The 21277-nt window shown below is 35.5% G+C and overlaps 1 pseudogene; it reads right to left on the bottom strand.

Annotated features, from left to right (window-relative positions):
* Positions 1 to 9212: 9212 nt before the first annotated feature.
* Positions 9213 to 9324, bottom strand: LOC138396096 (U4 spliceosomal RNA; annotated as a pseudogene).
* Positions 9325 to 21277: the final 11953 nt, after the last annotated feature.

Here is a 21277-nt window from a genome sequence, read left to right as displayed (position 1 = left end):
GACAATAAGAAAATATGACCTAAGTACAGAATGAATTTAACAAAAACTGTCCCTGAGAAGCAGAGACATTAGACTAACTAGATAAAAACCTTAATTCAGCTGTCTTAAATATGTTGAAAAAGCTAAAGAAAGCCATTGAAAAGAAATAAAGAAAACCAGAATGGCACTATCTCAGCAAATAGAGAATATTAGCAAAGAGATAGAAATTATTAAAAGGAACGAAAGAAATCTGGAGTTCAAATATGTAATAACTGAAATTTAAAAATTTATAAATGTATTTCCGTAGCAGATTTGAACAGGCAGAAGAAAGAATCAGTAAACTTGAGGATACACCAATTAAATGATATAGTTTGAGGAGCACAAAGAAAAATGAATAGGGTCTCAGAAACCTATGGGACACCATCAAGTATACAATAATACAAATAATAGGCACTCCTGAAGATGAAGAGAGAGAAAAAAGGACAGAAACAATATTTGAAGAAATAATGACCAAAAATTTCACAAGTTTGATTTAAAAAACACATTAATCTATACATACAAGCATCTCAATAATTTCAAAGAATAAACACAAAGAGATCCACACCAAGACAGATTATAATTAAACTGTCAAAAGTCAAAGATAGAGAGAAAATCTTGAAAGCACTGAAACCTTAACCCTAACACTATACAAGGAAGGACACAAGGAATCCTCAATAACATTAGCAGTCAGTTTATCAGCAGAAACTACAGAGGTCAGAAAATGAGGAATGACAGAGTTAAAATGCTGAAAGAAAAACCTATCACTCAAGTATCATATATCAAACAAAACTATTCTTGAAAAATGAAGACAAAATTAAGGTATGCTTCAATAAATATAAACTAAGTTTTTCACCAGTAGACCTGCCCTATAATAAATACTAAAATAAACTTGTTTAGGTGGAAATGAAAGGTCACTAGATAATAACTTAAAGCCAAATGTGGATAAAGGATCTGAAGAGGCATTTCCTAAAGAAGATATACAAATGGTCAGCATGCACATGAAAAGATGCTGAAATACAAAATATAAACCATAAGATACCACTTCACACCCAGAAGGATGGTAATTTAATAATGAAAAATAACAAGTACTGGTGAGAATGTGAAGAAATTGGAACATTCCTGCATTGCTGGTAGGAATGTAAAATGTTGTAGCCACTGTGAAAGACAGTTTGGCAGCTCCTCAAACAGTTGTACATAGTACCACCAAATGACCCAGCAATTCCACTACTAGGTATGTACCCAATAGAATTGAAAACAGGGACTCAAACAAATATATATACCTGAATATTCATAGCAGTACTACTCACAACAGCCGGTTTTTCCCTTCCTTCCTATCTCACCCTTGCGCACATACACACACACTCCATCTAGATGCTGGAAACAACCCAAATGTCCACAAGTGGATGAACGGCTAAAGAAAATGTGATGTATACATATAACAGAATAATATTTTGTCATGAAAATGATGAGGAATAAAGTACAGATATAGCTATAACGTGGATGAACCTCAGAAACATGCTAAGTGAAAAAAAGCCAGACACAAAAGGTCACATATTGTAAGATTTATTTATATGAAATATCCAGAAGAGGTAAATACAGAGAACACAGTGATGATTACCAGGGACTGGGAGAGGATTAATGGAGAGTGACTGCTCAGTGTGTATGTGGTTTTCTTTTGAGGTGATGAAAATGTTTTAGAACTTGATACAGGTCATGGTTGTACCATATTGTGAATATATTAAGTGAAACTGAAATGTACACCTTAAAATTGTTAATTTTATATTATGTGAATTTTACCTCAATAAAAAGTGGGGGAATTTTTAGATCACAATCCATACAATGACAAGCAGAAGGTTTGATTTGTTCCATGAGCTGTAGCTTGCTGGTCCCTGTTTTAAGAGGTCAATGCAATATAATAAATAGGAGTGATGCTGCAATTGTCTATGGCTGGTTTGTAAATTTCACAAATTCCTTGAAGGTAGGAGGATTCAAACCTGTCTTTTTATTGTAAATCCTTCATGTTTGAAACAATCAATTGTTCAATAAATATTTATTCAGAGATGAGTTAATAATTTTTTAAATTGGGAGATTGGACAGGAAGTCTTCATCACTCTTTATCACCATTAGAAATATAGAAAGTAGGGTGGAGTTTTCAGAGAAGGAAATGATAAATTATTTGGGAAATATTAAGCCTGTGGGAATTCTAAGTAAGTGTGTGTGTGTGTGTGTGCACGCGTGTGCGTGTGTAGCAAATGTGGGTATGCAACTTAGATGAGAGGTAATAGCTGGACATATGGACATATGTATTTGGTTAATATATGTTAAATTAATTGGTGATAACTAAAATCATGGTTTTCAACTTCAGCCAGTCCCTTAGCACTGCTCAACAATGTTTTAGTTTGGCCCCAATTAGTCTCCTGTTTCTCAGAGACTAATAAATAAAATTTACCACTATCTCTTAAATCCTTATTCTATACCACTCTTTCAGTCTCAGTGGACTTTGCCCCCCATGATATAAAGCCTACCAAGGAAGATCCTATTTATGTTTCTTGCCTATCTAAAAATCCACCCTTATTTCTCCTTTCTATATTTCTCATAGGTATAGTGTCCCACTCTTCTCCTAACTAAGGCGAATTCTTCCCCTTGTTACATTTTACATTCCTTCCCTTAGTAGAGAGAACACATTCATTTTCTCTCTCTCCTTCTTTCTCTCTCTCTCTACACTCACACCCACACAATCCAGAATACAGCCCACCCACTCTAATTTAGTCATACATATTTGAAGAGAGGAGGGGAGTAAAATTCCAGCTAATGAAAATGGTGTGAGCAAAATTCTGAATTGAAGGAACACTTAGACCAAAACAGCTGAGTTGGAGAAAAGTATGAGATGCAAGGCAAACATAAGGCACTGTTGCTAAATCTGATCAATTATTAATATCCAGCACTGGTCTGAAAATTCAGTGAGGTCAATGACTGTATCTGATCACATGTTTAATTCCTAGCATAATGCCTGGGAGGATTTGGTGAAGTACAGAATAGGAAAGTTGAAATGGAACTGAGATAAATAAAAATGTAGCTGGATGGGGGAATTTAAAGTCATAATAAGGATCTAGGTGAAGGTGGAATTTATGAAATTTTTGGCACCAAACCACATGTTCTTCTCTATCACTGGTCAACAGCCCAAGTTAAGGTGTTGAAAAGGAAAATGGTGAAAAAGGCAGATGGAGAAAGACAAAGAATAAAACAGGAACACGAATAGGTTTAATTAAGTACCTGAAGTCACCCAGGATGATTGAAACCTGATATAAAGATAGAGACTGAAATTTAGCTTTAAATCCTTGGCAAGGATAAAAGATTAAGTACATACAAATAATTATTTAATATGATTTACACATTTTAAAGCTTCAAAAGGGGCAAAGTTGTCAAGAAATCAACTCTGTTAAAAGTGAGTTGTTCATAGAAAAATCCCAATTCTAAAGCTTAGGCACTCAGATTTAGAGGCTGGTTCAGGAGAACTGAAAAGAAAGAGTTACAACCATGAGCTTTTTATCAAGTCACCAGAAATAGCAGTCTACTGCTGAGAGAGGGGACATGGAGAGAGGCCTCCTCAATGGAACAGGTGTTAAGGGCCTGCTAAAAACGGAGGTACAGCAGTAATACAGAGAAAAATGCTCTTTCACTCTAGGCCTTATAATAATCACAAGATAAAGCAATCCCCAATGAATAATATAAAGACTGTGGTGCACTAAAGATAACTAAAGCAACACCACCACCACCCAAATTTGGTTGAACCCCCCACTATGTCAACTCAATCTTCTGTTGGCAGAAAAATAAGTATCCCTATTTCTGGGTAAAAATATTATTTATCTCCATCTCTATTGTTATTTTATATACACTGTTAGTATTCAATCAAAACTTACTAGGCACACACAAACCAAAAAAAAAAAAAAAAAAAAAAAACAAGGAAAAAATTATGTCTAGAGAGAAAATAATAAAAAGAAACAAACCCAGAGATGTCCCATATGTTGAACAATTATACAAATAGTTTAATATAACTATCAGTAGACAAATAGAAAATATAAAATGAAAGGGAAAATTCAAAAACAAAAATATTTAGAGATGAATAATTCCTTTATGTGTTTATCAGCAGACTGGACAAAACAAAGTAAAAATAAAAATCAGTGAACTTGAAGATAGGTCAATTTAAAGTAGCATAATTCCTAACTGAAACACAAAGAAAAAATCAAGTGAAGGAAAAAATACAATATAGTAACCGAGGGCTCTGAAACAATATCAAAAGTTTTTACACATGTGTGACTACAGAAGGAGGAGGGAAAGAATAGAATAGAAGATTTAGTTGAAAGAATACTGACCAAGAACAAAAAATTAATGAAAATCAACAAATAACATTTCCAAGAAGCTCAGAGAACCCAAGAAAAGATAAGCCCTAAGAAAAACATATCTGTGCACATTAAAACTAAAGGTAAGGAGAAAATCTTGAAGGTAGCCAGACAAAAATACAGCATTATATAGAGAGAAACAAATAAAAGAATGACAGCATACTTCTCATCAAAAAAATATGGGAGCCAAAACTCACTGAAGAACACCTTTGAACCACAAAACAGAACAATAAAACATTGTTAACATCAAGGGAAAATGTCTTTCACAATGAAGGTCAAATAAAGACTTTTTTTTTTGTTGTTGTTGTTGTTGTTGAGACAGAGTCTCACTTTGTTGCCCAGGCTAGAGTGAGTGCTGTGGCGTCAGCCTACCTCACAGCAACCTCAGACTCCTCGGCTTAAGCGATCCTACTGCCTCAGCCTCCCGAGTAGCTGGGACTACAGGCATGCGCCACTATGCCCGGCTAATTTTTTCTATATAGATTTTTAGTTGTCCATATAATTTCTTTCTATTTTTAGTAGAGACGGGGTCTCGCTCTTGCTCAGGCTGGTCTCGAACTCCTGACCTCGAGCGATCCACCTGCCTCGGCCTCCCAGAGTGCTAGGATTACAGGAGTGAGCCGCCGCGCCCGGCTAAATAAAGACTTTTTCTTACAAACAGAAGCTGAGAGAATTCACCTCAGCAGACAGACCTGCACTACAAGTAATGTTTAAGAAAACTCTTCAGGCAGAAGAAATGATATGCTAAATGGAAAATTTGATCTACACAAAGGAAAAAAGTATGCCAAAATGGCAAAAATATGTACAAATATATAAAATATAAAAGGTATTTTCATTCTTCTTTTAATATCTGTAAAAGATAATTGTCTAAAATAAAAATAGGAATGATGTATTGTGTGGTTTAAAACAAATATAGAAGGAAAATGAGTAGTAACAGTATAAAAAATGGGAGGGAGAAAATGGAACTATGCTGTTGTGTATTCTTATAAGGTTCTTCTAACTTTATGTGAAGTGTTACAATATTATTTGAAGGTAGACTGCTATAAACTAAAGATAAATATTATAAACCTTAGAACAACCATTACAAAATTTAAAAAGTGGAATAAATAACATGCCAAAAGTGAACATACAATGGAATCATAAAAAATAATCTGAAAAAAGAAGACAGAAAAAAGCAGATTGTAAAACACTAAGAACAGTTGTGCTTGAAATGGGCTTAACACTTTCATTTTAAAATAGACCTTCATTTCTCAGAAATAATGATTTGGTGAGGAAAATAGCAGCAAAGTTACTGTAACAAATAGTTGCAGTTTTTGGTAGTAAATAGATACTTCAATGTTAGTCATCCAACAACCATGAGCTTATTGGAGGACATAATTACAGTGGTGAAAGCTTGCTCCACTAAAGAGTGAGATCAGATACATTTTGTCTCTATTCTTTCAGTTTTCATTTAGAAGAGAACAAAACAGTTTGCAAACATCTCTGAGAAATAGGATGTCATATACAGAGTCCAGATATAATGAATCACTAGTTGGAAAGAGCATGAGGTTAAAATAATCACTCACAAAGTAAAGAGCTCTAAATCCAGGAAAAGGCAGAGATAAAGAAAGACTTTTTAAAGACAGAGAGTGCAGAACTAGAATCTAAATAAAGTTTCTTGATAGAAAAGCAACTAACTGCACATGAAAAAAACCCCACAGAATTTAGAGCTAAGAGATTTACCCTCTGGCCTGCATGTTATATTTCTTCTAAATCTTATCATAGTTTGTATCTCCATTTACTTTTCATAGAAAGGAAATATAGAATAGTTGAAAGAGTAAACACTCTGGATTCAGACAGACCTACTTTCAAATACTAGATCTTCTTCTTACTTACTAGGTAATCTTGTTCAAGACACTCATGTCTTCTCAGCCCCCATCTCTTTAATATTAAAATACAAATAATAACTTCATGGAATAGTTTTGAAGATTAATGAGATTATAAATGAACAGTGCCTAAGGCTGCCTGTCACATGGAAGACACTAAATATGTGACCCTTGTTTTTTGAGAAAACAGTTTGATGTCACATTGCTATAAAATGTTTCTATTTATAGAAAGCAAAAATTGGGTTGAAGCATCTTCTTAAATATAAGTTATGATATATAGCATATCTACACTGTAGAATATATGTTACTTATAACAAAGTCCTGAAGAAGGTCTACTCAAAGGCAACTAAATCCTATCATCACCAAAGAGGTCCTTTATATTCTTTTCACAGATGCAAAGAATTGAACTGCTTTATTTACAAAAATGCAAAATTATCCTGTTAGATTAATATAACCTAGCCAAAAGTAAAGAAACCTAATGGTTTGGTTAAGTGGTCTTACCTTAGAAAACCAAAACTTCCATTAGACTTCTTTGAAAATATGAAATTTTCTGATAGACTATAAAATGATCTTTAAGAAGCCTCTAATGCTCCCAGCATCCCTGATCAGGAAACATTGCTCTAATACACTCTGAGGAGCATGCCTTGCAAAATCAAATCATTTTACTGCTAACCAAGTGACAAAATAATTCCAGAAAACCAAATTACCTTACATGATACATCACTTCCTTTATCTTCTCAAACATTACTTTTGAGGTATTCTTTTCAACAATAGGTAAGAATTGCAAATATAAAAATGCCAGAAAGGTATAACAATAGGGTGAAGCATGAATGATGATGTTTTCTTAAACACACAAGAACTGAAATGACCCCTAGCAGTGGATCTTGGTCAAAGGGAATCAATCAAAAACTACTTCATAGAGGAGGCAATTTTTGAGCTTGGTTTTAATGGGGGAAAAGAACAGGGATTAGTAAAAAGCTATAAAGAGAAGGACTTTCCAGATGGTACATACTATATTTGAGGGCAAAAAGACATTACAGGGGTGGGAAAAAAGATTAGCTTGGAAGAAAGGAGGACTTATATTTGGCGATAAAGTCAAGTGTTGATGTAACTGAGGAGGGTCATATGTACTGTCTTCTGTTTCCCAGAAAGTTTACCCTAAATTAGCATGTTTTTGTTTGTTGTTTGTTTATTTGTTTGTAGGATTTCCAAGTCAGAAATTTTACCAAGTCCTGATAGTCTGCTCCAGTGTATGTAAAACAAAGGAAGGGAAAGTCTAAGGTACAAAGGAGTTGCAACTGCCTATTTTCCCCTGTGCATGTAATTTTGCTCTACTTTGTTTTTTCCAATTACAGATTTCAACATAGACACAGTCTGCTAAAGAAAATAGCTTCTGCATTTATGTTGTTCTTAATGACTGGTTACTAAGTATTTCCAGTTCTTAATTTTGGGTCAAGTCCTTATTGTAATCATTGATTTCACTCTAAAGGTTAAAAATAAAAGAGTTGCTGTACACTCACATACCTGCCCTGCATCCATGTTATTAAAAATGATATTATTTTGTATACCATTTTAAAGCATTAAGATAATATTGCTAAATGTCTCAGTTTCAATAGGAAGTGCTCAAATTTTGTCCCAGACATAACAGGCATAAATAATAGGGCATAATAGGCAGAAAGTCCAGGAGTCAGTCCATTGAATGACTAAAAGCAAAATATCACCCATTCATTTATTCATTTGACAAATATTTACTAAAAGCCTACTTTTATATATATTCCAAACTCTTTTGCAGTAATCAATAACTATCAAACCATGTTTTTTATTTTGATCTGTTAAGCTTGAAGAACTAGAAATAGCAAATAAATTAGTATTTGATTCTAAACAAAAGCCAGTTGACCTGCATTCTTTTCAAAATTAGATTACATACTATATTAATAAACGATTTTCCCCTTTAAGAGGAAACTACAATGGAAATGTCAGCTTGCTTATGATTTCATTAATTTCAGATGACCCTAACATTCAAACACAAAATTAGGAGCCATGAAAAAATCTTGTGGGTTCCTCCCCACCCCCACAAAAAATAGTACAATGTTTGTCTTAGCTGATACACTTATTTTTGTAGTCTGTGTAGTTATATAATCTACTTAATTTGTAGCCTATGGTTATCATAACTACTTCATCCAAATTTTTCTTTCTTTATGCAACCTTAGGAAACTCATCACTAACTTCTCAGCAAGGATGATGTTGAAAGTATTGTTGTTTATAGTACACAATGTTCTTTTGAGACATTAGGGGACATCTCTTTATGGTCTTAGTATTAATATTAATGATGACCATATTTTTAAGCAACTGCTTAGCTTCTATCATATGACACCTTGAATCAAATATCAAAATGTGCTTCTTCTTTACACTGGCTGCTAGAAAGCTCAAAATTAAGTCTGTGATTGACTCATAGCAAGCATATAAGGAGAATATATGCTTCATAAGAATAATACTTACTCCATGAGTAATCTTCCTGAAGTGCTTGGATAAACATTGATAACCAACTCCCTGCACCAGCTCTCACCACAGTTATATTCCTTGGTGCCTGGCTTTTACCATTCACCTTCACTTGTTTTAAATAATGTGCTGTCTTTTAATGTAAGTTTTCTATTTTAGATTTTTAGTTCATAACTAATAATAAATTAATTCATAGACACCTATATACTTATATAAACACACAAACTACAACACAGATATGAGAACTATTTACTGCACGTCCAAACAACACAATAAATACATCTATGAGACTGGTTTATTGGAGAATTCATTGAGTTACAAAGATGAAATAGTTTGGGATTTTTTTCCATAAAGCTGAACCAAACCTCTTCCATTGACCATCATTTTCCTTCTGAGAAACTATTCTCTCACTATTGTATTCAGACTATAGGATTTTTTAACCACTTTTAGTTATTTGAACACTCTGATTTCAGTTTTTTAGTTAGCAATAATCACGCCTTGGTTAAACCTCATTGGCTAGGATACTGGCACTGCAAAAAGCTTGATTCCAGTTTTTTGGAATTAGTTTTGTTCATTTTAAAATTTTAATTGCATATCTGATTCAAAAACCTTCTTATAACCTCATGATAACCCAAGCAAGAGCTATGGGTCTAGGCAGGGATATCTGTTTTCACACACTTTTTTCTCCTTTTCGCCTTTCTGCTGATTTCTCCATTATTAAGTGTACCTGAACTATCTGAGAGATGAGGGGGAAAAGAATAGAATCACTGCTTAGGACTTGAGTCTAAAATGCATTTCCCAATTCTACTTTACCAGAGGGTTATTGGAACCTTGCATGACAATTGATAATGTGATTCTTGGATACGCATTCTGCTATCATTTCTTAGATTTGTGCTTTGTATAGAAACTTGGAGGAAGTGAAAAGAGGAGAAGAGAGAATCTGGATATTCCTAGTTTCCTGTCTGAAACATTATCAAAATAGCACCCAACCATATCACCATTAACCTCTAACAACTGTGCCTCACATATTAATAACTATGCAGTATTGTTGGCGTAGGAGTCAATGAAACCATCCCACATAACAAGCATCTATTATAAAAAAGCAAAGAAAAAGTAGATAATGTGACAAGTAGTTTCCATCAGCTTTCTTAGTCACCTGTATCTACGCTACCAAAGCATCCAAGAACAGTGCTACCAAAGGATCCAAGAGGCCTGAATAGACGTCATTCAGGAAACCAAATGCCAATCCTCTTCTTGTAGCCATTGTAATCTTCAAGTTATTCTCTTGGGAGTTCTTCTTGCCTTGGCCTTGAAGAGAGAGAGGAGGGAACAACTTTTTTCACAAACACTAAATTCACCCAAATCACACTACTCTCCCCACCCCTCATAATGACTACAAATGGGCAAGTGGTTGGTGTCTCCTTTTCTCTAAACTGGCACATCTCAGTGAGCCCTAAAGGACAATGGCCAGCCCCAACTGTGGGTGGGTCTTGTAATGCAATAGATGGAATACGGTTTCTTTTTATTTTCAGCTTTGGGTCTTAGCCATATTCTGTGACAGAAGGCAAGAATATTACTTTATATCTTGTCAACTCTTCCCTAACAGAATCTCAGTTATTTTCAGGTATCTAGCTAAGATTCCTTGATCTGAGGCAAGGTAGGCCTTTTTGCCGGCCCTAGAAAATGACCCATGATTAATACAAACCAGTCACAGAAATCCCATTAACCTATTTTCCTTTATTAGATACTCTCCTTCCCATATTCCTTGGAGCTAGAAGTAGCCACAGGACAATAGTTACATTCAGTGAGGCCTCAGAGAAAGTCTGTTGGGAAACTTTTGGAAAAAAAATTTTTTTGTTCCAAGATAAAAAAAAAAAGACAGACTTTGCAAGAAGAAAGTTTTGTGTCTCTGCCCCTGTCTTTCTACTTGGGATGCTGATATGTGGTCTTGCTGCCTGGAGCTCCTGTGGCCATCTTGAAGCCACAAAGGGAAGGTCAATGAAAATATGCAGATGCAAACAAAGTGAACTGATACTGCCCAGTTGCAATAGCAAACCTGAAATCATTTTCTTCCAGACTTCTTGCGTATATTATACAAGCCAAAATCCACTAGGAATTCTGTTGATTGCACATAAAATCCTTCCTGAGATAATTAATTTTTTAAAAATTCATAGTTAAATGACTAATGGTCATTCATTTTTAATTTAAAGAATTATATTTACCTCCAGGTAATTTCCACCCACATATTAGAACATGCAAATATACTCTGTCTTGATGACAATCTTGCTACCATTGTGAGAGGCTAAATATTGTTTTCTGGAATATTCATTGGTCTCATTATCTTTAATAGTTGTGATTTCAAGGGATTGGGAAGAAAGAACTATTTTTCTTTTAAAATAATTAAGTAGTTCAGTATTGAATTGTTAATATTTAACATTTAGTTTCTAGAATTGGGGCCAAAGGTTCAATTAAAAAAACAAAATATATCTCTACAGGTGTTATAAATGGAAAAGTTAGAGTTAGACTAATCTTTAGAGTTAAAGGAAATATATCATACAAGAAGAATCCTATAATTTGAACATCTTTCTTTGCAGCAATATAAATGTTAAACTTGGGAGAAACCACTACATGGTTCTAATTCCTACTTTTTAAAAATTGGGCCTATCTAAAAATGATACAAGCCATATATGACAAACCCACAGCCAACATCATACTGAATGGGGAAAAACTGAAAGCATTCCCACTTCGAACTGGAACCAGACAAGGCTGCCCACTGTCTCCATTACTTTTCAACATAGTATTGGAAGCCCTTGCAAGAGCTGTCAGGCAAGAGAACAGAATCAAGGGAGTCCAAATAGGGACAGAAGAGATCAAACTCTCACTCTTTGCTGACGATATGTTGTTATATCTAGAAAACCCCAAGGTTTCAACCAAGAAACTCCTGGAATTGATCAATGAATTCAGTAAAGTCTCAGGATACAAAATCAATACACACAAATCAGAGGCATTCATATACGCCAATAACAGTCAAACGGAGAACCAAATTAAGGACTCAGTACCCTTCAAAATAGCAACAAAGAAAATAAAATACCTAGGAATATATTTAACTAAGGAGGTAAAGGACCTCTATAGGGAGAACTATGAAACACTGAGGAAGGAAATCGCAGAATATGTAAATAGGTAGAAAACCATACCATGCTCATGGATTGGTAGAATCAACATTGTTAAAATGTCTATACTGCCCAAAGTTATCTACAGATTCAATGCAATCCCTATTAAATTACCAACATCATTTTTCACAGATATAGAAAAAATAATTTTACGCTTGTATGGAACCAGAGAAGTTCCCGTTTAGCAAAAGCAATCTTAAACAACAAAAACAAAATGGGAGGTATTAATTTGCCAGACGTCAAACTATACTACAAGGCTGTGGTTCTTAAAACTGCGTGGTATTGGCACAAGTGCAGGGACACAGACCAGTGGAACAGAACAGAAAATCCAAATATAAAAGCATCCTCATATAGCCATCTAATCTTTGACAAAGCAGACAAAAACATACTCTGGGGAAAAGATTCCTTATTTAATAAATGGTGCTGGGGAAACTGGATATCCACATGTAGAAGACTAAAACAGGACACACAGCTCTCACCTCTCACAAAAATCAAATCATGGTGGTTAACACACTTAAACCTTAGGTCGGAAACTATTAGAATTCTAGAAGAAAATGTAGGAAAGACTCTTACAGACATTGGCCTAGGCAAAGAATTTATGAAGAAGACCCCTAAGGCAATCACAGCAACAACAAAAATAAATAAATGGGACCTGATCAAATTAAAAAGCTTCTGCACAGCCAAAGAAACCATCACAAGAATAAACCAGACAACCTACAGAATGGGAAAAAATTTTCGCATACTACACATCAGATAAAGGACCGATAACAAGAATCTATTTAGAACTCAGGAAAATCAGTAAGAAAAAATCGAACAACCCTATCCAAAAGTGGGCAAAGGACATGAATAGAAATTTTTCAAATAAGATATAAACTTGGCTAACATATGAAAAAGTGTTCACCATCTCTAATCATCAGGGAAATGCAAATCAAAACCACAATGAGATATCACTTAACTCCAGTGAGAATGGCCTTTATCAAAAAGTCCCAAAACTATACATGTTGGCGTGGATGTGGAGAGACAGGTACACTCATACACTGCTGGTGGGACTGTAAACTAGTGCAATGTGGAAAGCAATGTGGAGATACCTTAAACAGATTCAAGTAGCCCTACCATTTGATCCAGCAATCCCATTATTGGGCATCTACCCAGAAGAACAAAAGTCACTCTATAAAAAAGACACCTGCACCCGAATGTTTATAGCAGCACAATTCACAATCGCAAAGATGTGGAAACAACCCAAATGCCCATCAATTCATGAATGGATTAGCAAAATGTGGTATATGTATACCATGGAATATTACTCAGCTATTAGAAATAATGGCGATATGGCATCTCTTTAGTTCTCCTGGAGAGAAATGGAACCCATTCTATTAAGTGAAGTATCCCAAGAATGGAAAAATAAGCACCACATGTACTCACCAGCAAACTGGTTTCCCTGAGTGCACATTTGGGAATAACACCAATTGCTTATCGGACAGAGGTCGGGGCTGGGTGGAAGGGATGGGTGTATACCTACTTGATGAGTGTGATGCGCACTGCCTGGGGAATGGACACGCTTGAAGTTCTGACTGGGGGGATGGGGTAGGGGGAGGGGATGGGTGCACACCTACATGATGAGTGTGATGTGCACTGTCTAGGGAATGGACAGTCTTGAAGCTCAGACTTGGGGGTATGGGGAGGCATGGGCAATATATATAGCCTGAGCTTTTGTACCCCCATAATGAGCTGAAAAACAAAAAAATAAAAATAATAATAAAAAAAATTAAATGAAAGAAAAAAAAATTTGCTATACAGGTAAATGCAACAAAGTCTTAGAATAGCTTACAAGAACAGTTTTATGTTATGCATATTTTTACATGGAAAAGCTATTTAAAAATGAAAGCTAGTCTACGATATGTGTGAAAAGAACAATAGTAAATATTAGAGTTAATTCATTATTTTAGTAACGTATTGTCAGATTTTGTTATTTTCTATAATCTAACTGAATACTTAGATATATAATTAATATCTTTCTAACAAACTACACATCTTCTATATCCAGATTTATTTTGGAGAAATATAAAGCAGCATATTCCTATATTCTGAATTCTAATTCTTTTTTTTTTTGACACAGAGTCTCGCTCTGTTGCCCCCAGTAGAATACAACAGTGTGATCATAGCTCATTGCAACCTCAAACTTTTAGGCTCTAGTGATCCTCCTGCCTCCACTTCCTGAGTAGCTGGGATTGCAGGTATGCACCACCACACCTGGCTAATTTTTTCTATTTTTGGTAGAGACAAGTCTCACTCTTGTTCAGGCTGGTCTCAAACTTTTGACCTCAAGTGACCCTTCTGCCTCAGTCTCTCAGAGTGCTAGGATTACAGGCATGAGCCACGGTGCCTGGCCTCTACTTTTATTTTTAATCTTCCATTCACAACACATGTTCCAGTTACAAAATCAGGTTTTATTTCATTTTATTATATTGGTTAAATGTAAAAGATAACCACAGGTAGAATTTATAACACACAGCATCATCTCTTTCTGACTAAGGGAGCTATCCCAGTTGTCTGGTTGCTTCATAATCTAGTCTAGTTATTATAGCTAAAAGTAAATGGTTATTTTCTGGTTGGAGATTTTATCTTTATAGGGAGAAATAAAATATCTGTTTGTTGATGCAGGTTCAAGCAGCTTTGTTTCCCTCAGGTATATGAGACAGATATTTGCAATGCTATTATGCTCAGGTTAAGTTTGCTAATATTTTAAAAACAAACTCTTTGGGAGTTTTTTCTGTTACCACTAAGGAATCATTAGGCTATATATCACAGACTGAATGTGCCCATTCAAAAAGAAAGGCCCCAGTCTTCCAATATATCAATTCTCCTTCATTTTTGTTTTGAAATTGCTTGCAAAATTGTATTTTCCCTATTATATGCTCAATGCATAAACCACATATACAAAAATCTTGTCATGACCTAAAAGTAAACAAATTTTCCTGTTTCTTATCTGGTGTCTTAACCAACCAAACACAATATTCTCTGATTATAGTGTCCAAAAAAGGAACAGATATAGATGAAATTGTGACTTATGCAATGCTTATTTTTTTTATGCCTTCTTTACCTTATCTCCGGAATCATCTTCCTATTTTCTATAGCCCCAACTAACAAATAATTAATCCAACTGGCAACATCTCACACAAGCACCTGGATATATTGGATTTTGTAGGGTCATTGTGTGTCAAATGTCTATTATATCCTTTCTTCCAGTCCCTTGGGGTTTTGCTTTGTCTGGTGAATCTCTCATACTTATATGGCTGACATTTGTTTTTATTGGGTTACTCTCCCCCAAGCCATTTCCATATTTACTAAAACCTCCTAAAAATAGGGTGAATTCATTTTAAAACCTCTAAATTATTATGTAAATATAAGTAAAAATAAGTAAGTATTATCATTAATTCATCAATAGTCAATATTCATTGAGTGCCTACTATGTTCCAGGCACTTTTCTAAGTGAACCGGATACACCAATGAACAAACCACATAAAAAGCTCTTATTTCTTTCTACTAGGGAGACATAGAAAGCAAATACTAAACATAATAAACAAGTACATTCTATAATATGCTACAAGTGCTCTTAGGAAAATAAGAACTGAAGGTTAGGGAAGAGAAGTGTAAGGTAGAGACTAGAGCACAGGATATGATTTTAAATGGTTAGTCAGGCCTTATTGGGAGGGGGACATCTGAACAAAGATTTGAAAGAGGTGAGGGAGTTATCCTCGAGATTATATAGGTGATGAGTGTTCCAAGCAGAGGAAACATCTGGTGAAAGGCCCTAAGGTTTGAGGGTGCCTGGGAAACCAAATGGGAACCAGTTTATGCAGAGCCTTTTAGGCCATTGGAATTCGTTTTATTCAAAATGGGAGCCATTCAAAGGTTTTGGGCAGATGAAGTACATGATCTGACTTATGATTTAATAAGATGATCTGACTGCTTTGAGAAGAATATTTTGTAGGGAGGCAAGAGTGGAAGCAGTGAGACTAATGAGCAGACTATTGTAATAATCCAGACAAAGATAATGGTGGCTTAATTGGACCAGGCTGGTAGCACTAGAGATAGTGAGAATTGATCAGTCTCTGGATATATCTTATGGATAGAGCCAACAGGGTTTTCTGAATATAGGATGAAATTAAAAAAAAAAAGAATCAAGGATAACTCCAAAATTTTTGGATTGGCAAGCAATTTTTGGAGGGATATAGTTATCATCAACTGTTACTACCAGTAGGCTTTAAAAGTTCCCTCATTACCAGGGTCTGGAAGAAATTTTAACCACTGTTCCCTAGTTCACTTCTCATCTTAAACACAAGGAGGCAGGACCAATTCTACACATATGTGGAAAAGCATTTATGTGACATGATTTCCAGGATACCAGGAAGGTCAAATGCCCACCCAAATCCCCCACCTCTTGTTCATATCTGGAATCTAAATTGTTCAAACTTTCTTAAAAGTTCTGAATACTATTACAACACAAATGAACCTGAAGACAGATGCCATTTTAGCTGTTATCAGTTAGCAAATGTGTTTATACTTTATTATGCAAAAATGGTCAAAGAAACAGAAAGATGGACCTAGAAAGAGCCTACTCAATTGTTACAGTTTAAAAAATAAGCAACCTGAAAAGGTAAGTGACTTGCTTAGGATCATAAAACTCATCGGGACAAGATGTGAGACTAGAATCCAAGTCTCCTAGTTCCTAATTCAGTGCTTATTTTAGGTAGATTGCTCCTGGAACTGAATGCGTAGTGCAGGAAGGAATCCTATTTGGGAAGACGGTGGTGCTGAAGGCAGGAATTCTATGTGAGGCTAGCCCCTTCTGTGTGTGCTTTATCATTTTACCAGCACTAGAACTTCTCTCCTTATTCTCAACTTCTCTTCTTTGTGCATCTTTCCCTTAAGACTCTTCCTATAATCATTCTTAAGATTCTTTTCTCTTAAAATAAACAAACATTAAAAAAGTAAATAAAAAATCCTCCATTGAGCATACATTCTTCTTGACCCTCTACTGTATCTCTCACCACCACTCAAAAACACCTCCAAGAAAGAAGACTACACAAGGTGACCCCTTCTCTTCACCGCTTATTCACTCTTCAACCTACTGCAAGCAAGTTCCCACTTCACCACTACTTAAACTTCCTCCTCAAGCAAAAGTTGTCAATTACTTCCTGAAAGATTCATGGGATCTTTTTAGTTTCTGCATATTTGACTTCTCCCCAGCATTTAACTACTGACTGTTCCCTCATGATTAAAATTGTCATGCCACTTGATTTCTGTGACTTTATGCTTTCTGGGTTTCCCATCCTACCACTCAGCCCACATCGTCTCAGTCTCCTTTTCAGCTCTTTAAATAGTGGTGTTCCTCAGGGTTCTATTCTTGGCCCTCATCTCTTCCTGCTTTACAAGTTTTCCCTAAGTGATTTTCTCCTTTCTCTTGACTTCAGCTACCAACTGTGTGCTGGTGACATCTCTATCTCCAGCCCAGACTTTCTTTTTTTCTAGCTCCATTCTCATGTAGTCATTTATTCAATCATTTAACTCATCTGAATCAAGTGCCCCTTATGTGCATGGTTATCGACAAACACCTGAGCCTCAATACGGCCCAAAATGAAATCATCTTTCTTTCTAAACTGTACCTGCTGATGTACTCCTTATCTCTGTGAATGGCACTACCCAACTCCCAACTGCTCCCCTCTCACTGCTCCTGATACTGTCTTAGTCCAAGTCCTCTCCTATCTGAACTCACCTACTGCAATGGTGCTCTAAGGGTCTCTGTCTCCAGAGTCTCCCCATCTATTCCATCTTCTGTAATGTGACTAAAATTATCTCAGACACAAATCTGATCATATCATTTCCCCAATTCAAATCATTCTATGCTCCCCCACATTTGGTAATGGGATAAATTTCTAAATGCCTTCTTCTCATGGTATAAAATGTTTCTCATACTCAAACTCTTAGCTCCGGGACTTTCACTGAAGCTCCCTCAGCTGATTAAGGGAAGTTCCTCCAGAAGAAATGCAACTGTTTTAGCATTCCCTCCCTGGGAATCTCACGGAATAATCCAGCACCAGAGAAGAAAAGAGAAGACCAAAAGTCACATGACCACACCCAGATAGACCTTTCATCTATTCTTTTGAGGGCAGCTCTGAGAGATTACCAGCGAGACTTTATCTGCACAAGATAACCTTTGTTCACAGTGGAGTGCCACTCTCACCATCTCTTCACCTCCCCCAGATCTCAGATGAACTTCGTCTCAATTCATTGTTTGGGGGGCTCATTCATTTCCCATAAAAGTCACTTATTACTCTCAAAATTGCCTACATTTCCCCTACCTCCCCCTCTCCTATGAAGAGGGTAAATGAGGTTGAACCATCTGGCCTTTCTTTGAGTCTTTTGAGTCTCATATTTTATATGGGTCCCATGCTTATGCACGTTAATAAATTTGTATGGCTTTTTCTCCTAAAAAAAAAAAAAAAACCCTTAGCTCCTCTCCCATTTTATTTCACTTCTTGTCCTTGCCTCACCACCTCTTCACTTTTACTCTTCATTCCATCTATGCCCAACCGTCTGCAATTTACTTTCCAGCTCCAGGCCTTCTAAATTTACAAGGCTCTTCTTATCTAGGATACTCTAGCTCCCTGTCTACCTGGAACATATCTATTAATCCTTCAACATCCAATTATCATTTCCTCTGTGAAGCAAGGAATTTTTCTAAACATCTTAGCAAGTATGGCACGTCAATCCCCCATTTGTGCCCTCATTATATTCTGCCCTTCTAGCATAGCACATATGAAAGTTCATTGCACAATTTTTAACATGTCTATATTTCCTTCCTGGACAGTGAACAAATTAACAAAGATGCTAGCTACCTCATTCAATTTTATATTCCCAAAAAATTTTACAGTGCCTGACAACACATATGTGTAAAATATTACTGAACAGAATTTATCAAATGTCAAGTAAAAAAAGATTTTTGCATATGTGATATCTTAATACAAAGAAATAAATATCTGTATAATGATATACTTTCAAATGCCAAGGGGGCTAGGAGGGACTAATTTAGAGATGGAGGAGGAGCATACATTTCTACTGTGCCTGCCTATGATGCTTCTGCCTCATGGATTTCATAAATTTTCCTTAGCATTATATTAGCAATAAAGTAGCAGAGAACTCAAGTCTACACAGAAATTAGTTATGTATATTTTGACCACTTCCGTGAATTATTTAAAACCTCATTCAAACTTAAAAAAAAAAAAAAGCCTCCTATAACTTTCAGGCAGGGTCTCTACCAAGCCACAGCATTTTTCTTCAAAATGTGAGTGATCACCATTTTCCCATGAGACTAGATCCCATGATTACAAGTCATCCAAGTGTCTCCAAGAAGTTAAAGGACATCAAATTATAAGGACAACCTCAGACTAAGTTAGGAAACCTGTCTACATTGATGTTTTGATAACTGCTACAAATGACTTTAATATACCAGGGTTTTTTAAAAAAAAATCTGAAATAGCTAAAAAAAAATAATAAAATAGAGATAATGAAACATTTTTTGTTGCTTTCCTGTAGTTATAGTTATCCCTAATTAGAAAATAAAATATATGGCACAGAGAATCTAAAAGCAAGGTTTATTTACATCTACGTAGAGTTTTTTCTATTATTCATTTCAATATTTTAAAGTTTTCTAATGATTTTATGGCCAGGAGTCACTATAGAAATGTTCTATTTCCTTTAAGCTTGCACATGAAAGAGATGAGGACAATGACAAATTTAATACCTAAAACTGGTCCTTTAGGGGAGAGAAACTTTAATCAATCTGAAGTGTTTTATAAGCGCATTGTCAGTATTCAAAATGATTGAAAACACACATTCATAAAAATTCTATTCTACATAACAAGATACTTCTTTTGTAATCAGTGCAATAACCACTGATGATTTGGATTTATTTTAAATAGTTGATTAAATATTTCATTTCTGCCAACATATTCATTATGAATTATGCCCCTTAATGAGAAATTTATGCTATTCCAGTTGCTTTTAATATATCACATCCAGCTGGAAAAAAATTGAACAAATATTCTTCACAGGAGAAAATGGGCATTAAAGCAGCAGGATTCCTTCACTGGTTTCTGGTGAAACAGGAAAATATTACCCCTAACCCTTTTGTGAAACAAAATACAAAGCCTCTATTTGTTCAATATATTTGGGGCAGGCAAAGTTTTCTGGCTATTTCCATACTGTTTGGCTAAGAAGTTTTAGTTATATAATTTTTTTCAAAGGATGAAAATGCAATGAAATAAATAATGATGCCTATTTTACTACAAATGAATCATTTTTTTGATGAAGGTTATTCAAACTGCTAAAATTCTTCAATTGTTACTCTAAAGTTCTGGACTTGTACTTTCCAGCTGCTAGGAACCCAGAGAAATAAGTTTGCTTGAGGTTTGGAAGAGAACTTCCTCTGAGGATAATTTCAAAAATTGGATAATTCTCTTTCTAAGCATCTAAATTCTGAAGGTCTCAGGCCTGATCCTGTATTCTTTGTGTCTCCTTACCTACATTCTCTTTTAGGTAATCTCATTCACTTTCATGTTAATGTAGTGGTTCTCAAAGTGTGATCCCAGGACCAGCAGCATCAGCATTACCTGGGAACTTGTTAGAAATGCATATTTTCCAGAGCTCCCACCCCAGAGCTTCTGAATTAGAAACTCTGGAGATAGTGCCAGCAATTAGTGTTTTAACAACCCTCCCCCTAAGTGGCTAGATCTCCTGAGCTAAGGACTCCTTCTACCCACCTGTAATTATCAACTCCCTGAGATACCCCTATAGGTATTTTAACAGTCATTTCTCACTTGATAAGCCTGAAAGAAGCTCAAGCTTTCTCTTCCAAATCTTCTCTATTTCAGCAAATGGTACTACCATTGACTCAACTTGCTCAAGTCAAAACTTATGTCATCTTTTACTCCTTCCTTTTTCTCATCTCCTCCATCCAATCCATTACAAAATCCTGCCAATTCTGCCTCCAAAATATATTCTAAATCCACCTACCTCTACCTTCTCCTCCCACATCCTCCTCCAAGCTGCCTTCTAACTGGTCTCTCTCTTCCCCTCTCTGATCCATTATTCATATGACAGCCAGAATGATTTTTAAATTCAAATTGTATCACTCCCCTACTTAGAAATTTTGCTGTCTTTAGATTGCTCATAGAATAAAATTCAAATGCCTTACCATGACTTACAAAACTTCACATCATCTGGCTTCTGCCTACTCCTTCCTTATCTCGTAAGACCACCCAAG

The sequence above is a fragment of the Eulemur rufifrons genome, chromosome 15 (genome assembly GCF_041146395.1).
Source record: "Eulemur rufifrons isolate Redbay chromosome 15, OSU_ERuf_1, whole genome shotgun sequence".
Lineage (NCBI taxonomy): Eukaryota > Metazoa > Chordata > Mammalia > Primates > Lemuridae > Eulemur > Eulemur rufifrons.
The sequence above is the reverse complement of the archived record's forward strand: the minus strand, read 5'-3'. Positions and strand labels throughout refer to the sequence as shown.